Genomic DNA, 11,831 nt, shown 5'->3' on the forward strand with positions numbered 1-11,831 from the left:
AAAATCTAGGTCAGCAATCACATAGGAGCAAAGTTACGACAGTGACTGTCTTCATTCCTTTGTACAAAAGGTGCAGATGGAGAGAGAACACGGAACGTGTGAGAAGCACGTGTTCAGATAACAGGTGGATTTGATGTGTTTATCTGGATTTTTCAAGCAAATCACCTTGTTGCCGTTGTTCACATTGTTCCAGTATGACTGCACTTACTGATGATAGCAGGACAAAAAAAGGGGTGGATAAGCTTTCCCAGTGTGTAATCATAAATAGACATTCAGACAGAACAATAATGTGAGTATAATATCACAAGTTCAATACGTTAAACTTATTTGTCTAAACGTGGTCTCAGAGGACGAGTAGCAGTCCCTAAACCACTTATCAGGAAGAAGTTTTAAGGACCCAATTAAGTGGAAAATGTGAAGGAGATTCGTCGTGTGGATCAATAAAGTTAAATTTAGGATGCCCCTTGTTGTGCAGTGCAACCAAGAGTGAAACATGGAAGGACAACATGAGAGGGATGGGAAATGGCAGGTGAGGCGGGGGTGCTTCCATGACCTATGAGTTAAACTCACAACATCAAGAACCTCTAATACCCCCCAACCCAACATCAAGGCTTTAAAAGTTGCCCCACTGTCAACTCCCACACTTCATGTCCCTCTCTGATTATTAACACATATACAGTTGGTGTGGGGTGCTCAGACGTGTTCGTGCTAAAGGAATAAAGCTCTATTCCTGTTTTTACAAGGTGAATATGCTCCGTGTGTCTGAACACTAGTATGTTTCTGCAGTTAACATTTCAGGATTTCATGGAAAAATTCCCATTTCTATATACACAGCGCAAACATGTTTGTGTGTAACAAGAACAAAGCTAAATTTATCATTTACAGAGTCCTCCAGGCACAATTTGGACATAATGTCCAATTCTAATTATGTTTTTTGGGAAATTTTCAAAAGCCAAGGAGAGGGTAACACAAGGAGAGACGACCCTGCTCATCAGTGTATGATTTACACCACAAAACCCTCTGTTTCAGTTATTAATATCTAAACCCTTTGATGTGACACACACCTGCACATACAGCGTTACATAATGCTCTTTTACTGAACACGTGAGGTGAGAACATTCAATTAAAATGACGAATATACAGTAATAACATACTATACTCTACAACATTAGAAAAAATACAGGTTTAATGTAACTGGATGAGTAAAGAAAGGACTAATGTGTCGGGTGTAGTTGCGACTGTGGCTGACCTTTAACAATGTGTGTGTGTCATGGTCGGCCATGACGTGTAACCTTATGTAAGTTTCATTGTTTACTACACTCGGGCCTTTTTTACAGTTCCCCATGTGGGTATCCAGAAATTTTGACGTGGCCAAAATCACAATTAATCACAGTCAAATTTAGGTTTTACATTGCCGCCTAAGGAGTGACTCAGAGCTGGCTTTCACATCCCTCAGAGTCATATTGGAGCACTAACTCACCACAGTGGCTTGGTGCTTGGTACAGCTTATTGAAAAATGGAAACGGTACAACATCACTTATAAAGTTTGGGTATTGACCAAACACACGAGGCTGCAGATGCAATGGTACAGGAATCTGGATCAGGACGCCTCCTTATGAATGAATGAATTCTGGACAGATCCAACTGGGAGGAGACCGGCCTCAAGGTCAATGTTTCATATCCCACTTGTCCTGGAAACATCTTTGGAATTCCCCAGGAGAACCTGGAGGATGCAACTTATGTGAGCCAACAAAGAAGGATGGATTAAAATGGAAACCAAACTTGTCAACTAATCTCTGTTGCTCATTCCGTGATAATCCATCTGTATGATTTGGTATCTGAAAATGTTGGCTAATGTTACCAAACTGAAATGTGCACAGTGTTAAATCACTAATCACCTAATCATGGAAATCTCTCTGGAATAAAACACAATACTGATTTTTACATTGTTTTTTATTTTCCATTTTGATGTTTATGACACGTTGACACATTCATTTTATGCCAATTTGCTAATTAAAAACATAATAACACAGTCATTTAAGGGTAGTCTTAAAACTACAGCATACAGTGTTGTTTTCCTGTACGAAGGGAGCTCCATAACTTTCCAAGTTTGGGAAAGTCTTTCACAAAGTCCTGACCTCAATCGCATCCAGAACCTTGGGGATAAGTGAAACGCTGCCTATGACTCAGACTTTATCACTGTGCATCACTTTTCAGTGACCTCACCATTGCTCGTGTGGCTCAATGGAAAGCTTCTACTGATGAAATCTCTGACTCATTTGATGCTGGAATGTGAACTTTGACCTTTCATAAATTCTGGAAAGATGTCCATGCTAGTAATGAAAACTTCAGTAAAAGGTACCACTACATGGTAAAGTCCTTTAAAATTGAAATTATGGAAAAAGTAAAGGATGTTTGGTTAATTATTTATAAATGATAATACAATAAAAGTCATAAATAATGTGACAAATACTGAACGTGATGAATTGACTGACGACACATCATAGTCCTCAGTCCTTCTTTGTTCCTTGTACATTTTCGTTTGATCTCAATCTGACCTCGTCACCCCTGCGGTCACCTGACCTGCAAGCAAAAATAGCCTTTAAACTCAGTTCTGCCGTCAGTAGAATCACACTGAGGATCGTTAATCAACATATTTGCCTTTTTGTCTTTGCCTGAATTTATCGCCCTGATGCTCTGCCAGGATTTGATTGACAATGGAGCCAATCGGGCACGCTGTCATGGCGGTGCTTTGTACACAGTGTGTTAATTATGTAATTAGTGATGTAACTAGCTGGACTGTTCCAGCTCAGTAGAACATTACTTTCATAAATGAAGAAGAAAGCAGGGTGCACCACTCTGCCAAGCATTTAAAGTTCCCCTGTTGGCTTTTATAGTCAACATTGTAAATTACTTCATGGTTTCATAACACTAGTCACAGTTAGAGTTTGGCTCGATTGCAGTACAGTGACTGGGTCACCAGGTTTGTTGGGGCTCTTGAAATGTACAGCACATGTTGTCCAGTGTAGCAATGAATAAGGAATGCAAACATGCTGGTCCATTCATCTCAGCGTAAGCTGTTTCTCACTTTATATTGAACTATTTCTGTCTAAAATGGAACTTCACTAGTAGTTTGCAGAGAATCTGGAGCGCCTGGTGCAGACACAGTCACACATTAGTTGTTGGTAAACAATAAACACATTTCAGTTGTTATTTACTAGAAATTCTTGCTGTTTTCTCTCAGTTATTTTGCAGAACTATAGCAGAATATAGCAGCAACCAGCAGACTGAAAACAGCTTTGGGGCTTGAATAAAACAAAACAATCGCTCAGCCTCCAGTAAGTTACAGTTCCTCAGCAAAACAACAACAAACTTCACATTTCCATAAAAATAAATCTCCTCTTACAAAAGTGTACAATGCTATGATCGTCTTGAACGTGTTGCTGAACTAAAAACTTATGTATAACAGTTAAAATAGATGCATGGATCTTAACATCCCTGTGTTTGTTACCTTTTTACACCTCTGACCCATTTGCTCTTTAAGTTTATTATAATACAGCAATAGCTGGAACATGAACAGATGACAACTGCCACAGAATTGAAATCAATTTCCAGTTTTCATCAGCACAATAAAGCCCTCACAGGGATTTGGTTTACAAAACCCCCCAAATCTGATTAATATAATCATTGTAAGTGGCTTTAAGAGGCTTTGGAGCAATTGCATTCATATCTGACTCACCGAACAATGAGAGAAGGCAAACGAACATCCAGGCATGTCTCCATCACTGATGGGAGTATAATCTACCGTGCTGACCCACTTTTTACTTTTCTATTGGCCCACAGCCCAGCAGTTGTCGGGGGGACACGGAGTTTGCCAGCTGTCATTCACCAACCTATTTGCTGGGATGCAATTCAGATTATCAACATGCTTATCCACCTCACTGTGAATGTGTGTGTGCTGGTTCACAATCCAGCTCCAACATATCCAACAAACAGTGTCCTGTCAGCCTGTGCGCGTCCACGGAGCCATTATTTCCAGTAAACAACATTTTATTACATAGAGTGTCTCATTATCCTCCACTAACTAACTTTACTTTAAACATAATTAGATTTGAAGAAACGATCCTTCGTTATCCTGATGTTAACACTGGATCATGCTGAACCATCGTTAAGATCTTCTCAGGTAGTGAGCAAGAATCCAGGTCTTTGGCATCAAGTAAAATGTAATTAGAGAAACGGAGAAATGATTAAAGACGAAGGAATCAGCTACAGTATGATCAGCAATAACTCAGGGCTTGGCATCAAAAACAGATAAAAAAAAACTTTTGGATGTTTTAGACTGCAAAATTGAGTAGGAGAGGCATGCATGCAGAAAGGTCATCCAAAAACCAAGCCAAGCACTTCCATGACCAGATCACTCCCCGTCTGGTCTGACAATGCCAGCATTCCTGCTACAACTTCCTCCCTTCATCTGACAAAGTGAGACAAGTCCGACAGAGTAATATTTGAATATCTGAAGAGGACTAGAGAAATGTGGATGTCAGAACATACAATTAGTTACTTACAATTACTATCTAAATATGTATCCAGATCCTCTGTTTTGTAAAAGTTCTGAACATTTGTTTACTGTGTCTGACAGCTGTTAACCATGACATCACCTGGCAGGTTGTTTCCTGGCCATGCAGGAGCCTTTCAGAGGTCATTTGCAAAGACGAGTCACTGTTCCAGATGCAAATCACCTTGAGCTGCAGCTATAATGTAACTAACCCCGCTGATCAGTTTGTTATCCAGCTCACGTGTTGCTGTGAAGGCCAAGTGAGGCCCTCTAACGGCACCACTCCCAGAGCTGCACGTGCTGTTTGTGTATGTGTCTCCTCCTGCTGCTCTCTTGTGACATAGAATTGGATGCTGTGTTACAACATGGAAAAGTCCAACAAGATAACTCGAGGCAAAAGGATGAAAATTTGTTACGCTAGAAAATATTACTCTGGTGGAAAATCAGGGGGAGGCTTTTTTGTTTTTTTGTTTTTTTTTTACAAATTGAAGATAATTAAAATAAGCAAAAACTAAACAGGAGGAGGTGGTGGGGTCAAAATGAAAAGGAGAATGATCGACTTAGAAAACCAGATGGAAAGGAAGACATATAGTGGAAGAGCTGTCAAGTTATAAAAGCCTACTTGTCTTAGTTTAAAGCATCAAAGCGGTGTTTCCTGACAGGTTTTAGAAGAGAGAGGTCTATCTGTGGGTGGAGGTCAAAGGTTAATGTTTGAACTCTGTTGGAACAAACTTGAGCTTCTACTTTCATTTGAGTGAAAACACAATTTACCACAGACGTTTAGACTTTCAGCTGAATAGAGGAGTAGAGATAAAAATGAATAAGAAGCGTTTTAAAAACTGAATCTTCAATTCTGAAGCTTTGGGTGATGAAGACAAAGAAAAACAGGGACAGCAGTGGTGGCACCTGTTTAGTGTAGATAGAGAAGTCAGAGCTTTAACAGCTGAACTAATGCCGTATTTGGCTGACAGAAAAATGATTAGAGGGCTCCGAGCTTCCAATTTAGATGTGCTAAAATGTTTATTTAAATACGTGCAGACAGGTGTACACACAATATCAGGCAGAGTGCAGGTGTGTCAAACCGAGTCAAATGACATTTAAATAACAAAGCCGCTTCACAAAAGGCTGAACGATGAAGGGTTTCCTGGAGAGAAAATAAAGGTCACCCATAGAAAAGTATTAGTCTCAGCAGCCTGCATGGGGTCTCTTATTTCTGACAAGCTCAGGTCTGACAGAGCAGCCTAGGGAATGAACTCCATCGAATAGCAGTTCGATTTCATTGTGGATGGTTTGTTGGTAACATTTTCAATGTCCCCTGGACATTTTGCATACAAGTTTTAGCCATGTGTGCTGTGTTTATTGCTGTGTACATTAGCTCACTTTTATTTTCATCAAGGCATACAACAATTTAGTTTTGCATTTCCATAATACTGGGGAACTCGTAGCAGACAAATTAAAAACACAGTGGTCTAAAGAAAACACAAACCAGGCGTTCAATCCAACCAGACTTTGTTAATCTCGCCTTCTTTTGCAAATATTTACATCACGATACCATTTTAAAACAACTCTCGACAACAATACTGTGTTTCCATCAGTGCTCACGTTCATCTGCTGGAGTTTACTGGAAGTCTGAGCTCATATCCACAGTGTCTTCTGTGTTTACCAGAACGAAACTCTATCTTTTAAGCTTTGTACATCCACACAGTTTACATCTTCATACTGTGAGCATGAGTATCCCCGTGCAAGTCAATTAGCAGATGAGTTTCAGTATCAACAAATACAATGATCTAATCAAAATGGAGGCACGAGCTGCTAAAAATGGAAAATATTTCAACTGACACAAAGAAAACATCACTTCACATCACTTGCTATCACTTAAATGAACCAACATAGTGTATTTGTATGAGAACAGATGCTCTTTTTGAAGACGTATGGTTCATAGACTATAGTTTAGGTGCTTTGCTGACCTTTGTTAGGTTAGTATCATCAGGTAATGTATTTCTGCCTCTATCTAATATGCAAAACAAGAAAGACACACTCAGAGGGGGAGTGAGTTCAGACAGAGCACCAACTTTGGAGGGAAACAAGGTCCTCTCGCTCTCTCGCTGCCAGAAGATTCCCTGGAAAGAAAATCTTATCGTCCCAATACCAAAATAGGTCAGAGCTGCAGGAGGACAGTGAGGTTAAGTAGTGTGAGCACGTGTCGGGCATACGACCTTCGTAAAGTTAACAGTGCACTTGTTTTTCAAGGCCACTACTAATGTTCTAAAGTGGTTCTTACCTATAAATACAATTAATCTTCAAAGAGTGAAAACCAGAAACATTTAATTACTGAAAGCTAGAAACACAGTTCAAAGGTGCAGTGTGTTGGATTTAGTGAGAACTAGTGTTGAGGTTGGAGATTGCAACTATGTGAACACCCCGCTCCTGTCCAAGTGTGAGTAAGACTACGGTGTCCATCAGGTACCATGTTGTTGATGTGGTGCAAATTTCAGTGATGTATTTCATTTCTAATGGCTGTTTCAAAACAAGAGTCACTTGAAGGTTTGAAAATTGAATGCTTTAATTGTGAAGGAGCCCCAACAGCAGTTGAATCCATACCACTGTGTGTAAAATTAGTGTGTTGTATTAAAAGCAGGACGTTAAACTGCATGGTCTCTGTGATGTCGAACGACTCTCTATGTAGTGGAATAATCTCATTCTAATAAGCTGTAAACTAATGAATCTTATATTCTGATGATTACACACTGATGTTTTAACAAATCCCATGTTAGACAAACTTATCTGGATCCTCACTGTACCTGTTCTCACCTTTAAAAAGCAATTTAGCTAATCTTCATAAACTGTTGGCTTGTTTATAAAATGTCTGTAATCTTAACTTAAGCAGAAAACGAAGCAGAAGGCAGTTGTAGTAATAGTAATTACCATTCTTATCACACTCAAGACCATAATTTGATTTATTCAGCACTTTCACAGCCACCGGCACGTTATTCCACCAGACTAATATTACATTTGGCTGGGTTCACTGTTTCTTTTCTGCGCTGCTGAAAACATCACGTCACCTCACAGGCAGAGCCCAACGGTGTGTTGACGATCCAGGTCTGTTTTGGTCTGGTTGCCAGAGATCGACACCCAAACAAAACTTATAAATGACAATTCGGATCTAACTGAACTGTGTCCAGATGATACACAGAGCAGAAGTTATCTGATGAGAGTTAATACTGTATCTCCCACAATATCTAGTGGAGGCAAATTAAGAAAAGCAGGTTTATTGTCTTGGCCTCTTTTCTGTGAGGCTGTGAGCAGCAACACGGTCTTCAAAGACCAACAGCTTAGAAGTTATAAATGCCAGATGTAAGATGTCATCCACAATGGAAAATCTTGACAAAGTGGGCCGTTCTACGGTTCTGTATTTTACCGTACATTAAATCTATTTTAAGTACATTTTACGAGCATCAATAACTATGGGCAGGTTAGGACCCCCCCACCGCTCTCTATACAATGTCGGTTCAAAACATAGTCGGATAGTCGAATAGTCAGAAGGGTCAAATTATTGGCATGAATCAAGCAAAGAAAACATCTAAGGAGATTGATGAAACTAATAAAACTGGGTTAAGAACTGTCCAATGGAAGAAGGTCATGTGGTCTGATGAGTCCAGATTTACCCTGTTCCAGAGTGATGGGAGCATCAGGGTAAGAAGAGAGGCGGGGTGAAGTGATGCACCCATCATGACTAGTGTTTACTGTACAAGCCTGTGGGGGCAGTGCTATGATCTGGGGTTGCTGCAGTTGGTCAGGTCTAGGTTCAACAATGTTGTGTGTTCAAAGAATGAGGTCAGCTGACTACCTGAATATACTGAATGAACCGATATATATATATATATATATTCCTGGTGGCTTAACCTCATTGAGAATCTTTGGGCTGAGAATGTACATAAAGGAAAGTGTGGTGAATTAAATGCAGTTTGTGATCAGAGAGAGTTTGTGCATGTGCATCATAATGAACTGTGAGCTGTGTTGACACTTCTATCAAACAATATAGACCTCTGTCTGCTTAAAACAACCAGGAATCGAAAGACAAAGAACATCAAAACTCCACATTTGTCATGGTTTGTTTTATTATATTTTAGATGACAGAGACCAGAAGGTGGTGGATTTATAACCAGGTGATGTGTTGCTCTCTTGTGGCCACAGAAAAAACTACGGCTCAGATTTTAAACCGGTTTTTCCCTCTGGAGAGAACAGACATGGTATTAAATGTTCACCATTTGCAGCTCTTTTATCTCACACACTTTGATTACTTACAGGCATTTTGTAATGCAACTATATTTTTGCATGGTGCTCCTTGTCCTGGAAAAGAAGATTGCAATCAATTTAAATTTTGGCCCTTTTGTGTGAACCCCTGCACACCTGGTAAAAAACCACAACTCTTATTAATACACAAGATAAATACATAAATCATAAGAAGATAAAATAATCAGCATGCAGCACATACAGAGTATAAAGAATAGTACAAGTGTAAATTAGATCAAACTAAAACTTGGCATGTTTTTCTTGATCTACTGTCAAATCAGTTACAAAGGAGCTCTCTGTCTTTGACTGATTAATTAAATGACCAATGATTCCTGCACTTATCTGCTGTAACCTTGTTCTGGGAAAGTGGAGGCCATCATGTGCTTGTGTGCTGTACTAATGAAAATTAAACCTTCACCTTTAAAACACACATGACCTGTATCTTTAGTGCTGCTATCTACAGTCGTGCACTTCTATTGTGTGTGTGATTGAATTTGAGTAGGTGAGGCAGGTTTATCACACTCCACCCAACTTTTCTCTTGGTCGCTCGAGCCTTTGCGCTTTCATGATGCTTCTTTATGAACGTGCTTTAAAAAGACAATTTTAATCTCAGTGGGAGTTCAAAAAGAGTTGAAGTAACTTAACTTTGCTCTTTTGTTATGAACAAAGAGGGAGACGATGTGAATGTGTGCCTGCAGGTCTCGCCCTGATATTTCCTGCAGGAAGATAAAGAGCTGCAGACAGGAGGTAATAATCATCAAATGGGAAGATTCCCCTGAACCACAGTTTGAAGGTCAGGGTGAAGTTACCTTTTCTGTGGGTTCACTAATGAAATAGGACAGTTTAAAAGTTGTACTTCAAATAACATTACCACAGCGACGAGCACATCCCTGTGCAGATCTCCACTTTAGATGTGTGTCCCTGAGATTATTATATACTGTGAATTATTGGAGTGATAGATTTTTAAAGGAGTCAGAGAATTAATTTGACCTGAAGCAAAATCTGATGGAAAACAGTTTCATGCATTAAAAGTGTCTCCACTGTAGATGGCAATGTAGAGGAGCAACAGGGAAAAGACTGAAATGAGCCTGGAAAGACTGTTTGTACAGCTGATTATGAATCTGGGGATCTGGTCGTCACCCCTGCTTGGATCTAGTTGGTCTGGGCTGGTGTCAGTCTGGCTCAGTAATTGGTGGAGAGGATGTGGAGAACAGTTTGAAAAGTACACGCACATACTTCAATTATCCCATTTTAAAAACGATGTTAAGAAAACTATGAGACACCTGAGGAGTGAGAACATCACAAGAATAGAGTGACGAGCCTCTTTAAAATCCAAAGTCTAAGAGCTACTCTCCTTACACTGAGAACAGGGTTGAGAGCAAGGTTTTGTGTCTCTGTGTCTCCAGTTTCCCTGGAGATGAACAAACAGCTGTTGTGTCCATAAGTGGCCTTAAGGTGTCAGTGTTTCACAACAAAGCAACCAGCACTGATGAAACGTCCCAATTTCCCAGGCTCCTACAATCTAATTTTAAATTAAAGCAAACTGGGACCAATCTTATGTGTTAAAAGCAAGATTAACAAGGTTTCTCAAAGGGTTTTATCTCTAAAATTACACAAATACACCTTAAATGTTACAAGCTGGTTTAAGAGTCATTAGTGCAAATATCTAAATGCTTAAAAACGCCTCCAGACTGTGTTACTGTAAGAGCATAAGACTTGCTGCACCGTCAGTGTACACCTGTGAGATCATATCGCCGTAATCCCACTTCCTTTACCTCATGACTGAACTCATCAAAACTGGTGAGTGAAAGTGAGAGGACGTGGCCTTGAAGAGAAAAGACAGATAAGTGCAACCAAATGTGGGAGGACGGAGAAAGTCTAAAATATTAAGCTGAGAGAACTGTGATGCACACACACAAAAGACTGAGATGATCAAAATTGAAAAGTGCAGCTTTACCTAACACAGTAGCTGCACGTGTTCAACCAGCATGATTTACAGTAACCATACAGGAATGATAGAAGGGATCGAAGGAAAGGCACTGATGAGTACAATCATTTAATCATCTGCACAATTTATTTCACATTTTCACCCTGACATCAAGAACCACATGCACGTTAGTGACATCGACATGGGCCAGAAATGCAAACGGATGAATCAGCCTCCCTAGAGATCTGTCATTATAATCTGGCCTCCATTTTCAACCAACTTCTGAAGAGGCTGGCAACGCAGCGGTACAGCACCACACATTCCTTTCTGCTGTAGCCTGTGTTCAGCACAGGACAGATATTCACATTCGAGGGAGACTTGCATCCATCTGTTATTGTGGCTCCAAAACACCACTGGTCAAACTAAGTTTCCACAGCAGATTAGTGATGATGGATTCCTGGTGTGTTTTTTCTCAGTAGGACTTCAGGATGAGGCAGGCTGAGAGCCAGCGACTCACAGCTCGAGGATGACACATCTCTCCTCCTCGCAACCACATGGGTTCTGTTTCACAACACAGCTATTTTCATAAAGCCTTCATTTACAGGCGGGTATGAATGGAGAGCTTTTTCAGGAGATGGAGATGAGCGGCGCAGCCTGGTGAGGTGGAGAAGGAAACTCGAGAGACGAGCACAGGCAATGTGTTTACTGAACATCCTCTTTTAGGAAATCTATTTATTATTAGTACAGAAAATATCAAGGATGAAGTCCGAGCCACCAAAACTGTGACTCCACTATTAAATAATGATGGTAATATCAGGCTTCACTGTGCTTAGTCTGGCTGCTTGATGTACTGTAAATGCCACTGTCACTGACACTCACTCACAGTATTGTTGGCGTATGGATGCTTTAAAAACATTGCTCTAAACCAGCATATGTTCCCCACAACTGTGTCCTGTGAGGAAACCAACAGACCTATTTTGATTCTTTCTTTTCGTTGTGGTTTCATTTCACAATGTTCTGCAGTTGATCAGTGAATGATTGTAGAGATTTTCAGAC

The sequence above is a fragment of the Anabas testudineus genome, chromosome 21, assembly GCF_900324465.2.
Source record: "Anabas testudineus chromosome 21, fAnaTes1.2, whole genome shotgun sequence".
Lineage (NCBI taxonomy): Eukaryota > Metazoa > Chordata > Actinopteri > Anabantiformes > Anabantidae > Anabas > Anabas testudineus.